Below are 20,557 nucleotides of genomic sequence, written 5' to 3' on the forward strand. Positions count from 1 at the left end.
ACAGGCCCATGCAGCCAGTCTGGGTCGACAACCTAGTGGCCATACTCTGGGCCAACTGCAGTATTCTTCAAGTTGGTCCAGTATGTTGGATATCAAAGCGAGATGTCGCTCACAATCCCACAGCTGGCAGCACTTGGCAAAGCAGCCCCTTGCTGGCACTTTCAAGCTATCTCTAGCAGCTAATGTTGCCTGCTCCTCCCCTTCTAACTGTTCCAGAAAGCTAGCCTCTGGAGATAACAACAGGGAGGAGAAATCCCCTCTTCCCAGGTCTGCTGTGGCTGGGCAGGATAGAGTTCCCTCCCTCTTAGAAGGACAAGGATGCAAGAGGCCAGCCAGCAATTCCCAGCACTCCCTGCATGTAGGACCAACGTGCAGAGGAAGCTGTTTGTACTTCTAGCCCACAAATTGCCAACATGCCTTCCTAACTACAAAGCCTGCAAACCGGATGACGAATGGGTCAGCTCGGCATTGTGGCTCAGCACTCACTGCATTATGATTTGTCACAGACCACAAAACAGAACGGCAGGCTCCTCAAGCACTGCACGACACCGCTTATGCTTCGGCACCCCATTCTTCAACCATCTGCACCATCTTGAAACCTTTGCATCACACGGGGACACAGGAAGCTGCCTTGTCCCATTCAGGCCATTGGTCCGTCTAGCTCAGTATTGTCTACCCAGACTGGCAGCGGCTTCTCCAAGGTCTCAGGCAGGAGTCTCTCTCAGCCCTATCTTGGAGATGCTGCCAGGGAGGGAACCTGGAGCCTTCTGCATGCAAGCATGCAGGTGCTCTTCCCAGAGCAGCCCCATCCCCTGAGGGGAATATCTTACAGTGCTCACATGCAGTCTCTCATTCAAATGCAAGCCAGGGCAGACCCTGCTTAGCAAAGGGGACAATTCATGCTTGCTACCACAAGACTAACTCTCCTCCTCTACAGTGATAGCTGTGTATGACATTGTGAACAAGACACACAAGATGGCATGCTGGCTTAGAAACATCCAGCCTGTGCTCTTTCAGCTTGCAGCTGTGCATGCTCTGATCCCAAATTAAATTTTAGAAATGTGCCTAGTTCAACTAGAATTCTAAAGGAGTGGAACAAACCAGAGAGAGAAATCTAATGCAACCAGTGGGGGGGGGGGGCGGACTTCTCATCCCTACTATTGACTTCAGTGAGATCAATCAACACATGCACTGTAGTGAGTGTTATGAAGAATTCAAAGGCATGCAAATGAGAGCCATCAGAGATTCAAAATCAATGGCCGTTCCGCCCTTGACAGCAAAGAGAAGTGGACTGAGCCCAATTGATCTTTCAAAGCTGCAAGTTCTACTCAACAATAATCAGGGGCAACAATGTAAGCCATCCATTTCAAATTAAATGATACTTCTTAGTGACACTGCAAAAACGACATGAGTTTCGCTAGCCAAAATCTTCATTGTACGCTCTCCAAACACAATATTCAGGCTCCCGGGGAAACTTACATAAACCAATTAGGGCTCCTTCATGCTACATTCTGGTCCCTGTCCTGCAATGTTCTGTGGAAACTGAATGTGCATTCAGCAGCCTTTGCCAGCTTACAATTAATGCTCAGTTAAAAAACTTTTTAGAGGGCTCAGCGCCTTGCAAGATCAAGCCTTGGCTCCCCTGGCATCACCATTGGCTCGGGACACACCTCCTTAACTGAATGAATGAATAGGTTTATTATAGGAATGTGCTCAAACCGGTCCAGAGGCCATTGTAGAGGCCTCCAAACCGGTTCAAATGTGGCTCCGACTCGAAGGTTCAACGCTGGGAGGGGGGGTTCTTTAAGGGTGGGGGAGGGTGCACTTACCACACACACACACACACACACACTTCCCCTGCTGGCGCTCAGTTTTTTGCACAGTTTTGGGGGTGGCAGTGTACTTCCCTGCCATCCCTGCCCTCGTTCCTGGCTGGAAGAGGCCGGAAGTACCATCTGCGCATGTGCCCGGCACATGATAGCAAGAGAGAAATAAGACTGCACTGGCTACCCTTAGAAAAAGGACAAAACAGCAGCACATGGTGGACAGATTCGATTTCACTTGAGCCACAGGGGCAAAACCAACTGGCCAGAGGGGTTTTCAAAAACCTTCCAGATAGTACTGCTGGTGGTGAGCCATCATATCTTGTCTGAGGAACACCCTGTGATGGCTCGGTAAAGAAAGGGACAATAGATAGCTAGCAGGTTCCGGTTAAAGTCAACATGGAGTGCTCTTATGGTCTCCGGGATGGAGCTTAAATCATTCTGATGTTCAATGTCCAAGACCCTCTGTCTGAGGATCTCCTTGGCTTGATTGTAATCTAGTAATGACAAATGTTCAGCAGAAAGGCAAAGTGATGACAGTTTACCCATCAGTGCTCTTGTCCAGGTGGATTGAAACCTATCAGCCAACATAAGAGGGATCAATCCCAGAGGGGAGAAATGGATCCTAAGCCAATAACTGAGGACTAAAATCATTGCTTTCGTTTCCACCCTCGCACCTCCTTAGTTAAAAGCATTGTGTTATGCACCCCCAGCCCTCATGGATGATTTTGCTGTTATAATGTGTTGCACCCCAGTTTTTGCTTGTTATTTCTGCTGTTTCAATTCTTGCAAAATTAACTCTACTGTGATAACCCTAGGTATTCATTCACATTAATCATGAATACAGGATCATCTGCATCAACCGCTTTGGGAGACGAAGCTACACCAAAGATGCAGGATGCTAAACTAATATACAGGTTTACAGATGACCTTGCTGAAATACAACCACGGCATGGATAGTAGATTATTAGATTAGTAATAATAGTAGATTATTTGATTAGATTACTAGATTAGTGGAGCCCAGGGTTTTCTATTAGCTACTTCCGGTCTTGTGGTAGCAAGCCTGAATTGCCCTCTTTGCTAAGCAGGGTCTCTTCTGGCTTGCATTTGGATGGAAGACTACATGTGTGAGCACTGAAAGATAGTCCCCTTAGGAGATTGGACATCTGCTTGCTTGCAGGCATTAGGTTCCAAGTTCCCTCCCTGGCATCTCCAGATAGGGCTGAGAGAGACTCCTGCCTGTGATCTTGGAGAACCTGCTGCCAGTCTGGGTAGACAATGCTAGCAAGATGGACCAATGGTCTGAGTCAGTGTTCTCTCTAATTTTTTTCATCTGTGTGCAGAATGAGTTTTGTTCTGGTGGCAGTATCAAAGCAGTGTGTACGGACATGCCTTCAGAGTGGGACTTCTTGATTAAACCTGAGCGGGATCTAAAATTAACTGAGCAGATATCAAAAAAGTGTGAGCACGCACACACAGGCATGCCTTAGAGGGAACATTGGTCTGAGTCAGTATAAGGCAGCTTCCTCTGTTCCAAACTATAACCCACCCACGCACCCCCCAAAAAGTACTTAGGAACTTTAGTCTGTAACCTATGGATTCCTGACAAATGAATTGCTGTATTTTGCTTTAGGTGTCTGGCATGTATAGCAAATTAGCCCAGGTGTAACCTTGCCCCTCCCCGCCCCCGCCGAATCCCTCACCCTGGGGAAGCCAGTGAAGGCCTGATGGCCAAAGAAACAGACAGGGAAGGTGCTGATTGTTGAACAATTAGTGTCTCGCCACCAAGCCCAAAGACCCAAGGTAAGGAGAACTTGGCAACAAGTTGCCTGAACCTTTTGGGGTACAGAAGACAAAGGACTAATTATGACAGACGAGAGGGCAAAGGGGAAGAACATCCAAGACCTGAACCTGGAAAGAAAGCGGCAAATGGTCATAGTTGTATCCTTGATTAATGTGAAGGGTGACCCACTGACACGTTAGAAGGTATAAAACCTGGGACTTTGGACCAAATCCCCACAGGGCAGATCCAGGAGATATGTTGCCACCCTCTCCAGCACCACAGCTTCCTTGCACCCAAGCTTTGTGTGTCTCATATTCTCTTCAAATTCCATCATCTTTTATCATCAGGAGAAAAACTGATCTGGCCAATCAATTGGTTTCCCTGAACCTTTGGTAATGAACTTTACCTGCTCCCCTCCCCCCCTCCGTCTTCCCCTCGCTTGAGCTAGGTAACCTGCTTGAATTAAGAGTTCGGTAAATCAGCTTTGCTTGCCAGGATCTGATATCTGTTATGGCTCTAAAATTCTATTTCTTTAAGTAAAATGGTAAAATTCATATCTGGTTTGATTCCTTGTGTCTCGAACATTGACTGAGTGAACCCCTTTCAGTTGTCAGTCAGTAGTACAATGATACATTAGTGGTGCACTGGTCCACTGGTTGGGCCCTGGTTGGTTCTCAGGCAAATTGGGGAATTAAACCTGCAGATATAGACTGGTACGCAAGGGTATTTGGTCAGCCCACTGATACAAACTGGTATCTGAAGTATTAGTTGATTGAGTCCACAGGTATAAGCTGGTACCCAGAGCTCCTGGCGGCATATACTGACTGAGAAGGGAAGGTGAATAACAAGTCAGTCAGCCAAGTAAACTCTTTGTAGGGCTGTCTGAACAGTGTGTTTGGGATGGGGCTAAGTCTAAATTCTGTGCCCAAAATGCATACATTTATGCATGATGACTATATTATGCACATTATGGGCATCTGTATGCATTTTCTTATGCTGTATAATTTATCCTGCCACCAGGATTAAGGCTTTCAAAGAATTTGGCAGTTAAGGGTCTGCAAACTTGAGCAGAGGTCTTCAGTGCTCAGCACCAAGTGAAGGGCTGAGATATGAAGCTGTCAAACACCATGTTCAATTATCACGGGGCCATCTATTAACACTCAGATGGGTCCTGAAAAGCTGACCCAATAACACCAGCAGGGGGCATCCTGCCGACACCACAATAATCGGCCAACTGAATTGACTGCTTCACCTTGCCTCGTGAAAGGACGGCCTTGTTAGGGTTTCCTGCTCCCTTAAATGATACAGCTCCATTGTGGTTTTTTTCTTGTCCACAATCCTAGTGTACTTTCCCAGAGTTTTTGCCCATGTGTTTCCTTCCCTCCTAAAGTTCTCTCTTCAAAACTAATCTTTCTGGGGAAGCCCTTGGTCAACTCTCCAATCCTCATTCCAACTGCAATGAAAACTGTATTTGCTCACTAACCACACTACCTTTCCTTCTTTCCTCCCTCTGTTCTTCTCCCACTATCAACTTCAACTGAATGGCATGAACTTCTGGATTGGGCTTACACACCAGCCCTACATCATGAGCTCACTCTTACAACTGCAAAAGCAGGGACGAAGTCCAGGCTTGCACTGTCAGTCAACCCATTCATGCTGAGAGCCCTGTTTGTCTGCAGGGAAGGGCAGCATAAGCATGATGGTCAGCATTTCCATAAGCTGCAACTGGGATTGCCTGAGGTTGCACCTTATGGAAGTGGCAGTTATCATGGCACCTCCTGCTGTAAGAACTTAAGAAGAGTCTTAATGGATCAGGCCCAAGGCATATCTAGTCCAGCATTCTGTTTCCCCCAGTGGCCCACCAGATAACTCTGAGAAGCCCACAAGCAAAAGGTGAGGGACAGTAAGTGGGGTGACAGTACAGGGTGGGACTTCTTCCCCACTTTTTCAGTGTGAGTGCAGCTGGTGCACATAACGTATGGCTAGGGCTACTGTAAATCATCAGTTACATCACCGGCAGATCAGCCACCATCACATTCTCTCTCAAAATTAAACATTTCAGTATCCCAGGAGCATCCTGTTATTTAGGACGGAGGTTAGAGCAGTGATAGGATTAAACTCAAAACCTGGTGTCACCTTGGCACTTGCAACTATGAAATTACAAAAACAGCAAGGAAGACGGCAAAGGGCAATCAATCTATTGAACACAGTCTTGTAGTACAAATGGAGTTGCAGCTGAGGGTCTTTATAGATGGCAGTTAAAAAATTAAACAGCAGCTACTGGCATTACTTTATGGAACCGCTGTTAATTTCTTGCCATTTAATACTGTCTCAACCATACGTTTACTAGTGTGTTTTCCCCCCAAGATGCCCATGAAATATGCATGATAAACAAACTGGCAGACGGGAAGCCCTTCTTGCATAATTCATCAAGCCATTCCTGCCTGCATCTACCTTTGCTATTCTAACAGTCCAATCCTTTGCATGCCTACAGAGAAGAAAGGTCTGCTGTGCTCAACTGGGCTTCTTTCTAGGCAAGTGTGGCTAAGATTGCAGCCTAAGAATTTTCTGCTACAACATTTGCAGCTTTAAAATAGAAAGCACATCTGCCTTGCCAGATGCCATGGCTCTGGCATAAAAATAACTGGATACTGACTGTTGGATTGGTCCATGTCCGTGCATATCTACCAGTCTACTACTTCCACTCCCCAGAGTGGAAGAGAGGGCCTTCCTCTTCATAGTGCAGCCTTTTTAAAAATTGTCCCCCACCCGCTGAGCTGTTATTAGCCATGGAGGGGGAAATCTACAGTCATCATGATTCCCACCCTAAGTAGTGACTCTGACCATGAAGTGGGAGTACCAGCACTAGAACAGTCCTGTGCTCTGACACTGGGCCACAGGCTGAAAGATCTGCAGAACTGGAGCCTCCTGAGACAGGACCCTCAGGGCCTGAGTCCAGGGAATGGCACCTTTGGAATATGAACCATCCAAAGAGCTGGTCCCTCTCACACTGCTCCCTTCCCTTATATATGCATTCCAGTGCTGCAACAGGCTAGGCAGGATCAGGTAGAGAGGAGGAATGCCAGAAGGCTGCCCAATTACAGATTCTACTCTCCAAGCAGGGAAGTGGATCCTAGAAGGAGGAGCCTGAGCCCAGAAGTATTTAAGAGCTCTCATTCTGCAGAGGAGAGTCCATGGGGGTTAATAATACAAGAACATAAGAACAGCCCTGCTGGATCAGGACCAGGGCCCATCATCTCCAGCATCCTGTTTCACACAGTGGCCCACCAGATGCTAATGAAAGCCTACAGGCAGGAGTTGAGGGCATGCCCTCCCTCCTGCTGTTACTCCCTTGCAACTGGCACTCAGAGGCATCATGCCTTTAAGGCTGGGGATGGCATGTAGCCCTCCGACTAGCAGCCGTTGATAGACCTCTCCTCCATGAAGTTATCCCAAACCCTCTTAAAGCCATCCAGGTTGTTGTCTGTCACCACATTTTGTGGCAGAGAATTCCACAAGTTGATTATTCATTGTGTGAAAAAGTACCTCCATTTGCTGGTCCTAGATTTCCTGGCAATCAACTTCATGGGATGACCCCTGGTTCTAGTGTTATGTGAGAGGGAGAAGAATTTCTCTCTCTCCACTTTCTCCACACCATGTATGATTTTATAGACCTCTATCATGTCTCTCTGCAGTTGTCTTTTTTCTAAAATAAATAGCCCCAGGTGTTGTAGCCTAGCCTCAGAGCAAGGCAAAGCAGGTTGCAGCACCATGGACAGCTCCATAGGAAAACTTGCTCCAACAGCCGTCTGCTGTTGGAGCAAATTGTCCCACAGAGCTGTCTGCGGGACTGCAATCTGCCTTGCCTTGCTGACTACATGGGCTCTTACATAGGAACATAGAAAGCTACCTTATACCAAGTCAGGCCATTGGTCCATCTATCTCAGTAGTGTCTACACTGACTGTCAGTGGCTCTTCAAGGTTGCAGGCAGAAGTCTTTGCCGGCATGACCTGGAGATGCCAGGGACGGAACCTGGGACCTTCTGCATGCAAAGCAGATGTTCCACCACTGAGCTACGGCCCCGAGCCCAAGCTGGGACAGGACATCAGGCACAAGAACTGTACCCACAACCTTACCTTTCTATGACGAATAGCAGTTTTGTGGATGGCAATTTAAACCAGGGAATTGGTGCAGAGTAGGGATGTGCACGGAACTGGTTTGCCTGGTTAGGCTCAAATCCAGGCCAGTCTGGTTCCACTGTCATGCCGGCTTGAGGGGCTCGACGGTATACTTGTAAATGGGAATCTATCAAGGATTCTCCTTTACAAGTAAAGGGCTATATGTGGGGCGGTGGAGGAGGGAGGTCTCCTTCTGTCCTTTACCTTTGAAAAATAGCGCTGCTGTGTGGCAGGATGGTGGCGGGGGCCGCAGAAGCCGTGGGGATAGTGGCGGAGGGGCAGGGGGCTCCTTCCACACTCCCACCGGCCTCCTAAATGACAGCCCAGGCTGGCTGCAGGCCATTTCTGTAAAAGACAGGAGGAGACCTTTCCCCTCACTCCGCCCCAAATATAGCCATATACTTGTAAAGGGGAATCCAGTAAGGATTTCCCTTTACAAGTATACCATCGAGCTGGCTCTCAAGGTGGGGGCATGGCTCGATTCACCCTCAGACTGAGTCCCCCTGCCCCCAGTTTGGCTTGAGGGCGAGCCTTCAAGCCAAGCCGGCTCAATTCTGAACCAGCTTGCACATCCCTAGTGCAGAGAGCAAAGGTTAATTCTGACTCCCATATTGTGGCCCTGGCCCAATCTGGCCCTCCCAACAACTTTTTTTTTGGGGGGGGGAGAAGGGGGAACTAAAAAAATGTACGTTCCAGTCATGGAACTCCCATGTCACATCTGCTTTGATCCTCAGATTTATCGTTCAGCCAATGTTCCCTCTCTGCTTGCTGAATGGTTGGCACATTTCACTGTCAATTAATAGTTCACTGTTCCTAAAGGAAAGTGAACTGAATAGAACCAAACAGAAAGAAGATTCAGAATAATTGTGTGCACCAGGGAAACAAAAGTACCCAAGTAATTACATCAGAGACTTACCCTGTCAGATTGTCTCAATATCCTTAGTTGTAACTTCTAAATCTCTCTCTCTCTCCTCTCTCTTTTTGCAGAGCATTATGGTAAAAGACCCCGTCACTTCAAGGAAAACAACAATTCCAGTATTGTAATTAGCACTTCTATAATGTGCTATTTTTTGATCATTTCAACTAAGGAGAGGTTTTTGACGGAGGTGGAGAAAGAGAAGAAAAGAGCTTTAAAACTTTGAGATTGAATGAATCACAGATGTGTTTAGGTTTGAAATGTCAAAAGTAAAACGGCAGTTCCATCAACCATCTGTTGAAAGTTCTGTCAAGATCGACCCAGCTGGTGCAAATCATGCAGAAAACAGTCAGTTTACAGATACTAAATAACAATATTTGGGGGGGCGGAATGCCACACATAAAGTTCTCAGATTATTTCATGTGCTGTACCTCAGTTGTCTTTACAAGAAGCTTGCAAATACAGGTCAATACTTCAATTGTGCATGGGCAGGGTAGGGCTAAGGTTTTTGTGTGTCCAAAGGCAGGGCTTTCCAACTTTGCATCCCCAGATGTTGTTGGACTACAACTCCCATCATCCCATACTTGCAATCTAAGTTCCCCAGCTGTCTGTGATCATGTGAACTGCCCAGTGGCAGGGACCACATGTTTCCTTGGAGTGGGAAACCCAGATGTGTAACCAAGAACTGAAGTTGGCTTGTCACCCCTAGTAATGCTTCACCTTAGGTTCATGCTATGTCTGAATGCACACTCTTCATGGGTGTGTCTTCAATCCAGGTGAGCCATCCCACTTTTCAATCAGGACCAATGGCTGCAAAGTAGCTGACGTAGGGGAGTTTTGACAGTTAAAGAGCAGGCTGGGATAGCATCCAGGGCCTTGCTGGGAGGTGTGGACAGTGGACATACCTCTGGTCCAACCTGACTTTTCCAGCAAAATGAGATACGCCACCATGTGTAGTGCCAATTTCAGATTTGAGGTACAACTTTGGCTGCTTGAGCTGAGTTCTTGCATAATTCATCAAGCCATTCCTGCCTGCCTCTACCTTTGCTATTCTAACAGTCCAATCCTTTGCATGCCTACAGAGAAGAAAGGTCTGCTGTGCTCAACTGGGCTTCTTTCTAGGCAAGTGTGGCTAAGATTGCAGCATAAGAATTTTCTGCCACAACATTTGCAGCTTTAAAATAGAAAGCGAATCTGCCTTGCCAGATGCCATGGCTCTGGCATAAAAATAACTGGATACTGACTGTTGGATTGGTCCATGTCCGTGCATATCTACCAGTCTACTACTTTCTTACAGTTTCTGCACCCATAGTCAGCTGATTCTGAACCAACCCAGCCCCACCAGCCCTAATAAAACCCCAGCCCTAGAGCTTGCTTTGCAACCCGAGCAACCTCTTTTGCTGAAAGATGACCTTTCTAGGCTGAGCTTACCCACACTGCTGCACTAACTGATTTGCCTGCTTTGGATTATGCTTCCTATTTCTAGCCCACAGATTTTGAGCTGCTGCTTTCAGTATGTTGTGCCTGCAACAGAACATCCTGGCCCTAACTAAATGAAAGCCAGCCCCGATCCAGACCTGACCACCTGGAGCCTACCCCACAATGGACCTTGACACTGGAGAACTCCACCTAAATAACAAAGCCGTACATCACCAGCAAAATAGCAATAGGGATAAAATATAGCATGTTTCCCATCTTATACTCTCCTCATCTCTGGAGTAAACGGCTGTTTCTGTTTTCTACAAGCCAGCTGAGTCATTTCCCTTACACAGAAACATGCGGCTACCAGCCTATACTTTGGAAGTGGTGATTACTTTGTAGGAGTAAATCGATAAAATGAAAAAGCAAAAATTCAGAGTTTTAAAAATCATGATCCGGAGGGCTTCTGGGACACTGAAATCAGAGCAAAAAATGAAGTTTTTCTAGCTTGCAGTATTTAACAATCAGGTAACTTGGAAATTGGTTCTGTTTCTGGGTGTTGCACCCAGAAAGAAAATTCTCAAGGAAAATAGCAATAGATCTAAAGAGTTTTGTTGCTTGTGGTGTCAAGATTGGATCAAGATGATCAGGTATGAGAGAGAGAGAGAAAGGGAGAATGTAAAACCAACAGTGTGAAATAGATTTTCTAACAGCATTTATTAGAACAAGCTAAACATGACTGCAGGGCCTTTTCAAGACTCTGAGAGGCCCGGGGGCAGAATATTCACTTGAGCCCCGCCAATTTCTTCTCTCTGGCTGGCATAATGTACAACGTTATGCATGCAGTGGAACACAACATTCACATGGTTGCACAAGATCACTGTTGCACAAATGCAAAAAATGTGCAGAGCTGCAGAGCAGTGTGCTCTAAATATGTAACAGCCACACTGGTGTGCAATTTCACTTGTTCTGTTATAGACTTGTGCAACAGCATAGGTATTGTGTTCTACCACATGCTTAATGTGATGCAGCGTCAACCATTCCATTCTGTGTCTAGCCCCACACATGGGAGACCACCATCCAAAGTATGGTTCAGTATTTGAAATTGTGATTGATCCTTTTCATTTGGTCTTGTGGTAAGGAGCATGAATTGTCCCCTTTGCAAAAGAGGGTCTGCCCTGGTTTGCATTTGAATGGAAGACTACATGTATGAGCACTATGAGAAATTCCCCTTAGGGGATGGGGCACCTCTGGGAAGAGCATCTGCATGCAGAAAGTTCCAACTTCTCTTCCTGGCATCTCCAAATAGGGCTGAGAGAGAATCCTGCCTCCAAACTTGGAGGAGCCTCCACCAGTCTGTGTAAACAATACTAAGCTAGATGGACCAATGGTCCAACCTGATATAAGAAAGCTTCCTATCTTCCTAAGGGAGTAAAACTAATCCGTTAAAATGTAACCCCAGAATCAAGAGTTACCTCCATCTAATAACTCTTGAATGACTCCCTTGAATGAAAAGGATTGATCTCAGCAATCCTTTTGAACTGATCTCATCAATCAATCAGGGCTTTCTCTGTGGTGGCCCCTAGGTTGTGGAATGCCCTCCCCTCTGAGGTGTACCAAGCTCTGACATTGTGCACATTCAGGAGAATGGTGAAGACGCACCTCTCTACCCTGGCCTTTGACTAGAGATGTAGTGGTTCTTCTCACTACAAAGAAAGCCCTGATTGATTGATGAGATCAAGCCTTGGTCTCAGGCATTGTATTTTTTACTATATTTTTGATTTCATGATGTTGTGTTTTAATTATGTTTTATATTGGTTTTATTGTAACCCAGTCTGAGACCTTTGGGTATAGAGTGGGCTAGAAATGTAATAAATAAATAAATAAATAAATAAATAAACTATACTTTGGATGGGCATCCGCCATGTGTGGAGCATGGGGAAATTGTCCCCTCCTCCTAAAATCGACCCTGCATTATTGCTTTGGCCAGGTCACAAGCAACCAGACACATATTTACTGGATGGTTTTTAGCTTTGGGTTGCTCGCAGAATATATTGACCTTTTATTTTTCAGTTAAAATTAGTTGCAATCTTTAAAAATCAGGATCGTGACCTCTAATTTGTCCTCCTATTTTGAACTGTGGCAACATTTCATATGCTATGAACAGAAAATAAGATAGAAATTTTGACTGGATGCTTATTATCAGTGGCTTCAAGAGAATTTCCTGATTGTTTAATTCAGCACCCTCAATTCAGAACCCTCAAGAACTTCAGTTCTAGGTATCTAGAACTGAAGTCACCAGCTGTGACACTGCCAAACTGTCACATAAGTGGAAGAGATCCTGATTTGGCATGCAGTCATTTATCAGTGTTGGTTTCCCTTTTTGCACGATGGAATTGCTCCTTAACATGATTCACAACAGTATACAAAGTTATGGACTTCAAGTTATGGAATAAAAGATGGTAATGGTGGTATAATGGAGATATGAACCAGCTCTTCCCACATGGCCTGCGGGGCACATAATCATATACATTTTCTCCCCTACATCTTAGAAAGCGCCACATAAGCTCAATGTGCCACTATGCCAGCTGGGTCAAGAAAATATTTGGGGCAGGTTCACATGTCTGTCGGCCAGTCTGGAAGTAGGGGAAATGTGGAGGATATGTCGGGATGCAAGAGCATGCCATCTCAGTGGGCATGTTGGCCGAACCTACCCAAGTCCATTTCCCAAGATTCTCCCCGCAACTTTCTCCCCACTTCTGTACTCAAGATCTGGAAGTCGTGTGGGGAACACTGAGTGGAGAGCATGGAGAGCATTCTGGGAGTGGTTGCTCTTGCATCCTGTCCAACAGGGGGTACCCATCAGCCATATGAATCTGCCAAGGCCCTCTGCTCCGCATCTCGGGCCCTGCTCATGGACCTGCAACTAACAGAGATCTGGTTGGCGGGGACTAGAGACAGAGCCTTTTCAGTTGTGACCCCTTGGCTTTGGAATGCTCTCCCTGAATGTTTCACCATGCTCCCTTCCTCAGTGTTTTTTTTAAAAACAAATTTAAAACACCTTTAAAAAGAGACTTTTTAATGTTTTATCTGCTGCTTATATCCGGTAGGTGTTTTTAGTTTTTAGTTCTCAGTTTTTAGCTTTCTATTAATAACATTTAATTTGCATCTTTTAAAATTTGTAATGTTAGATGCTACTTTAATCTGGTCTTTTAACTTGGTTAGCTTTATTGATGTTTTATTTTATATTGTATGTGTTTTGAGCCGCCCCAAGTAGTATTATACTAGAGGAGTGGGGTATAAATATTTTTAATAAATAATAATAATAATTCTGACATTTTCCAGACCAAGCAGTGTCCATGTGAACCCACCCATGTATATGTGTGTGTGTGTGTACACACACACACACACACACACTAATTCAAAATATTCTGTCACACTCCAGCATGACCAAGAAACAGAATTTGGGCTGAGACTATGCAGTAGGAGTATGATTTACTGAAAAGGAACTGGTAACCAGTAGAAGGGGAAGATTCAACCTCAATGCCCATCTGTGCTGACCTGCATCCCTCTACTTTCTCATATCTAATTCAACAGGTGCTCTTCATTCCTAAGGGGAAAGCACAGCATTTGGGGACAGTGTTGCTATGGGTAAGAACCCCGAGCGGCCAATCTTCATTGACAAGGTCACATCCGATGTACTATATGTCTTTCTGCATAGGCACAGATGTTGTAGGTCTCTCAATATCCAACCTTCAACTCAGCCATAGTTTATATAGTGACCAAAAAATCTCGATACTCCCTCTCTCTTTCTCTGTATAGCATTATATGACTCCATTTTATGTGTATCATAAATTTTTGTACAGTTACACACTGAAAATAGAGCAGCAAGGACAAAATGCATTGGGTAAGTTTTTAAAATATATATCATCTTAATGGCTCTTTCAGACACTTTCCTCCTGTGTTTCCCCTTTTAATTTGTCAGTGATGGGTGGCAGAAAATGTTCCACTATTTTATTTTCCAGTGGAAAATGTTTCCATTTTTTTAAAAAATGCCTTGTTTCATAGTAAAATGAGAATGGATGTAATAGTCAAATAGGGGATTTTCAAAGTTTCATCAGTCAAAATCACAACTAGCGAACGGACTGGAATGTGCTAAGTTCAATTGCCCATAGATTTGTTGTAAGTTAAACTATCCTTTAGTGTTGAGGGGGGGGGGGGGCAATCAGAACTGATTGAGTCAGATTAACTGGACAGCTTCACACAACACATCACACGGGCACAGAAGCAGGAGAAAACCACCAGTTCCTGAAGAACACACACTCCTGGTAATGTCACCACTCCCATGTCATCTGAAGCTGCCAATGTGGAGAGGAGGATGTTTGATCCCCTCCACCACCAAATATTTGTACCCAAAATTTGTAGTTGGGTGGAGAATGTTGGGCAGCCCAAGGGACCCAACCTTTTCTCCCTGACACTGAAAATTTCAGACAACATGGAAGTGGCAGCAGTACCGGGAGAGTGGGTGCTTGCTGGGAATCAGCAGTCTCCTGCTACCTCTTTGCCCCTGTGATGTGTGAATCCACCCACTGCAATCTAAAGTGAAACAAAGTATTCTATCTACTGTAGGTGAAAGTTAAATTCTGTTGAAGTACATTTGTGGGCAACAGTGGCACATCATGCATAGTTCTTTAAGCATGCTAAACTCAGGGTTGACATTGTAATGAAGTTCTGGTGCTTTATGAGATGCAGCAGTGCTGTGGATAAGTTCTAGACTAATGCAGCTCTGACGCACAGGAGTAGGGAGGTGAATTTTGGCCACCTCACCTTCCCCCCAAAATCCTCTGTGTCACCCCAAAATAAGTCCCTGATGGCTGCATGACCCTCAGAGACATATTTTGTTGAAATCCACCCCACTCCATGTGAGTGCCAGTGCTGAGCTAGTTGATTATGTCTGCAGCCCTGGTGCATCTCTCAAAGCTTCATTCATCAAGATGTCAGCCAGAATGTTCATAGTGTTCTGTGCCTTAATTTCTTTTCTTAAATTTAAACCATTTAAGAGAGGCGTGTGCTATTCTCTTGTCTAACCAAAAAATGCAACTGCCCCAAGAAAAATAATGTCCACATAAAGTTTGGAATTTGCCTGTATATAACTAGGGATGGTGTGGGGTGAGGCTTAGATCTCAAATCGAACTCCCTTCTCAAAAAGTCTGGCCTCATTGTAAGTTGGCTCCAGCCTCCTTGGGGTGGACTGAAATGGGGTTTGAACCCTGCCTAAACTAGTAAAGCACTTATTTTATTTATTTGTTTATTTATTCATTCATTCGATTTCTTTACTGCCCCTCCAAAAATGGCTCAGGGTGGTTCACACAGAGAAATAACAAATAAATAAGATAAACAAAATGGAACCCTGTCCTCAAAGGGCTCACAATCTAAGGGCTCACTTTCCCAGCTAGTCCCCATTTCCCCATGCCTCCCCCCAAAAAAACTTATTTGGGGGGAAGAGGAGGGGATAATACGTGGCAGAGAGCCGTTGCCTCCAGGAAAGGGGAAGACACTCAACTGGGCTTTTTGAGCATTTTATCAAACTCTAACAAGTTCCCAACACTTCAGTTTTCCAAAGGTTTGAAAGGTATGCTCAAAAATATCCAGTTTGGGGGAGCGGACAGGGGTGAGCTGGCAGGAGCTTGCACATCTCTAAATATAACATTGAAACCACAGGAAATGCACTTCACTGAATTCTCTTCCCAATCAAGTCTTTCAGTTGGGCAGCCTTTTGAGGTATGTATCTAATATGTAAAAATAACATGACATGCTTTTGTTTTGTTTACTAAGCGTACATCAAGTAAACATATCCAATCAGATCTCAGGTTCTTTTTTAAAAAAAATTTTAATGGAATTTTCCAGTTGTTAGGAGGGAACTCCATATCACTAGAACTGGTGCAATTCCCATATACAGTATCTGGACTTTGTACAAAATCCATTCAAATGGTTAAGAACAGTTGTCCTCTTCTAATATGCCCATTCTGTTCAAAGCATTTTCCCATGCAGGAAAAAATTCAGTAGATTCTGACATGTAACAATAAAGAAGTTAAACAATTTTTCCAATGGAGGAGATAAGAGAACTAATATCATTGCACTAAATCCAAGTTGTCCTATACAGCATTTCCTTTTTATAGTGTCTTTATCACGCAAGCTCGAACAGAGTAATGGTTTACTTTAAAGAATACTGTTTTAAGAGTGCTTTGGGGCCATTACAGTTTATTACCACTTGCCAGACACTCTGCTGCTCCCAGATCTCCTATTGTGTATCTGTACGTGAACAGAAAAAATGCCAAGGTCTTTCAGGTGGTGAAAGCTGAAAGTTAAAATTATGTAGAAGGCAGAAGGAGGGGTTATGTGGATATCACAGTGAATGTCCGAAATAAAGAGAAAAGAACAAGAGAGTATGAACTATTCTGCATGCATTTGGTGAACATCTAACCAGGGCAGAGCTATAATAGGCCGTATGGGTTCAAAGAACTCAAGCTGCCGAGTGTCCAGGAGCCGCCATGCATCTGGGAACCATCGAGCATCCCCCTCTGGCTGACCGGGACAACTACCACCAGCTGCTACCACCATTGGCCTCGTCCTTTGGGTGCTCACCCAGCTCCCAGCCCCATCCTCCTTCCATTGGCCACCACAGGGGGTGCCACCATGAGGAGGGAGACTGTCCATATTCACTATGTGACCATGGGACCATTCTCCCTTGCTACGCCTTTGCATCTAATGTTATGGAGTTGTATGAGTGAATGTACAGTACATTATGTTAGAATATCCATCTAATCTTATGGAGTTGTACTAGTGAATGTGGATATGATAGGTGACCTCAGAAGAAAGCAAGGTCCAGGTCAATTCTGGGAGCATCCTTGCTCATTGTGGGGCACTAGAGTGAATTGCAGCTGTTAGTCTCCAGGATTGCTTCTAGATATTTGGTGCAAGGTCATCAAAGGTTTGCAGGGCTTGAGGGTGTCATAAGCCCAGATCTTGGAACCTGCCCCCCCCCCCAAATGGGGGATGAGGCAGACATTCAGAGGATGAGGCAGAGCAGAATGTACCCTACGACTCAGACTACAACCAATTCCACACCACCAGGACTCCGCACACCAGGAGAACCAGAGCCAGGACCTCTATCACAACCCAAGGGCATAGTCCTGCCTTCATCCCTTGACAGAGGAATCTCTCATGGACCTGCCAGGCCTAGTAGAGCCCCCAACCCCAGCCCTGCTGAAGTCAGTGTGTAGAAAATTGGGCAATGTCCCTTGAAACTACTGAGTCTTCCCAGGGGAAGGGGTGGGGCCAATCCATACTGTTTGAGCAGCAGTCATAAAAACCAGCAATCACCTCTAAGCAGCTGCTGGAGCTGCATCCCTCTTATGCTGTTATACCCAGCTCTTTTGTGGTCCTGCTTGGAGGTATCAGAAAGCAAATTTGTGGAAGGTAAGCCTGTCCAAGCACCTCCTGCCACTTGCCACCAGCATCTGGTGTTAAGAGGCAATGCATCCCTGGGTACCAGATACTGGAGATAAGCAACATTGGTAGGCTATCTCAATTAAGCCCTGCTTGCAAGCTTCCTAGAGGTATCTGGTTACCATTTTTAACCATCTTTTAAGTGCTTAGCAGCCTAACCTTATACATCAGAAGAAAAATGCGCGTTCTGTTGATTCCAGTGGAACTCACTCCCATGTAAGCATGCAAAAGAATGCGGCATAAGACTGCACAAACCAGAGAGGAGAGCAGCTCAGCTGGAAGCATACAGGTGAAACTCGGAAAATTAGAATATCAAGCAAAAGTCCATTAATTTAGTAATGCAAATAAAAAGGTGAAACTGATATATGAGATAGATGCATTACATGCAAAGCGAGATAAGTCAAGCCTTAATTTGTTATAATTGTGATGATCATGGCATACAGCTCATGAAAACCCCAAATCCACAATCTCAGAAAATTAGAATATTACATGGAACCAAGAAGACAAGGATTGTAGAATAGAACAATATCGGACCTCTGAAAAGTATAAGCATGCATATGTATTCAGTACTTGGTTTGGGCTCCTTTTGCAGCAATTACTGCCTCAATGCGGCGTGGCATGAATGCTATCAGCCTGTGGCACTGCTGAGGTGTTATGGAAGACCAGGATGCTTCATTAGCAGCCTTCAGCTCTTCTGCATTGTTTGGTCTCATGTCTCTCATCCTTCTCTTGGCAATGCCCCATAGATTCTCTATGGGGTCAGGTCAGGCGAGTTTGCTGGCCAATCAAGCACAGTACACTGTATACTTTTCAGAGGTCCGATATTGTTCTATTCTACAATCCTTGTCTTCTTGGTTCCATGTAATATTCTAATTTTCTGGGATTGTGGATTTGGGGTTTTCATGAGCTGTACGCCATGATCATCACAATGATAACAAATTAAGGCTTGACTTATCTTGCTTTGCATGTAATGCGTCTGTCTCATATATCAGTTTCACCTTTTAATTTGCATTACTGAAATTAATGGACTTTTGCACGATATTCTAATTTTCCGAGTTTCACCTGTAGTGTGCTGCAGGAGTCCATCTGGCTCAGGAGCACAGCTGCAGGAGGTGGGAACTGTACTCCAAGGCTAGCAACGATGGAGAGAAAGAGATGTGATGTCTACACTGCTACTGGCAGGGGGCCAGAAGGATGTCTTGGGGAGATGGCCCCAATGGGGAGATGACCCCAATTCACCCCTCCCATGGGCAGCGCTGCCAGTGATGATCATGGACCATTGGGACTGTGGGCACACTATGATCTTATCTAGATGAATCTACTGTCCGAGATCAGAAGCACTATCACAACTTCTGGTCACCTGAATCATGGTGTACAGTTTATTCTATTTAAACTGGTTCTAAAGCCTGATGGGAACCACAATGAGACTAGTGTGGACTGTGTTGTTGACATCATAGTTGGCTTCTTGCATTCATCACTGGGATAACCACAGGGAAACATAATATCTCTTTTCCAGCTACACTTAGGAAAGTGTTCCTGGTAGAGTGCTACTGCTTCAAGCCAAGAGCAAGGGGAAACTACTATCTGGGCTCTCCAGATTGCATATTCTGATTCCATATTCTGGTGATGATTCCATATTCTGGCTCAATACAACACCAGAGTTCCAAAACCCAAGCCCTGGCAGCTGCTTCAGGCTCTTGAGTTGGGGAAAAATCTCTCTTCTTACCACTATCTTCTTTATATTTATTTCTCTAAGAAGTAACCCCTGGCTAATCCCATGTGTGGCAGCTCTTGCGAGAGTTCGCGAGCAGCTGCCAGATAGCCACGGGTATGGGGAGAGAAAATAGTGGCCACCGCTGGGCCAGCTGGCGAGGGAAAGTGCCCGCTGCCGGGCCGGCCAGCAGGGAAGAAAAGCACCCGCTGCCAGGCCGGCAGGGAGGGAAAGCAGACTGGGGCTGAAAGGAGGGGGAGAAATGAACATGGGGAGAAGAGACAGAGAGAACTACGGGCGCAGATGCTCTCCACCCAGTCAGCTAGTATATAAGGCAGCATAGAACATGCTAATTGGTGAGGAAAAAAAACTGGTTTGGGGCAAACCATTGAGCAATAGATTGATGTAACTGATTATCAGCCTCCTTAATCCTTCTGTTTTTCTTATTCAAAGCGGTAAGACGTAAAGCAGCTCAAGAGCACAAATTATCAGTACTTCTTTGTTAATCTGTAATCATTTCATAGCAAGGATTAGAGAGGCATGAATAATGCAAGACTGGAGAATGCCATCATGTTTTTATCATGCTAGCTACCTTCCCTGAGACAGAAATATTATTAGATGCTTATGTGAAGTCAATGTTGTTCTTACAACTGTATAGAATCAATTTCATGCATTTCTGGTGCCCATCTAGTTTACTGTTCCAGGACTTAGTTCTTTAGGTCAGCTCCGTTATGGAAGAAAATGAAATCACACATGCACATTATGAACAAATCTTGGATCCTCAGATGTTGGACTATAAGTCCCATCATCCTTCAGCCATTGTGGCTAGGGATTATGGGAGTTGTGATCCAAAACCTCATGGCCCAAGCTTGAGAACCTCTGGCTGAGGTCACTATCTGAGGGCCTGTTATAACTTCTGCCTCCTTTTAAGGTTAGGTTGAAAGCCACCAGGGCCTTTTCAATAGTAGCCCCTAGAGTATGGAACTTGCTCCCCAAAGAGGTCCCTTCCTCATTTTCTTCAGGAAAGAGATTACAATGTAGAGATGTGCACAAACTGCAGTGTGGTCAAATGTGTGGTACCCATTAGCGTGGTCAACACCAAGCTGACCAAGCAAATGGCATGCACGGACACCGTGTGCATGCTGACACTGTGCAGGGCTTCTAGGGACATGCACCACCACAGCAGGAAGCTGCACAGGGCAGCAGAAAGCAGTAAG

General features: G+C 45.2%; 1 protein-coding gene across 27 annotated transcripts in view; it reads right to left on the reverse strand.

The window, feature by feature from the left end:
• DLG2 (discs large MAGUK scaffold protein 2) overlaps positions 1–20,557 on the reverse strand; it is a 1,429,269-nt gene that overhangs the window by 424,267 nt on the left and 984,445 nt on the right. The window lies entirely within an intron of this gene.

Source organism: Hemicordylus capensis, chromosome 3, assembly GCF_027244095.1.
Source record: "Hemicordylus capensis ecotype Gifberg chromosome 3, rHemCap1.1.pri, whole genome shotgun sequence".
Classification (NCBI taxonomy): Eukaryota; Metazoa; Chordata; class Lepidosauria; order Squamata; family Cordylidae; genus Hemicordylus; species Hemicordylus capensis.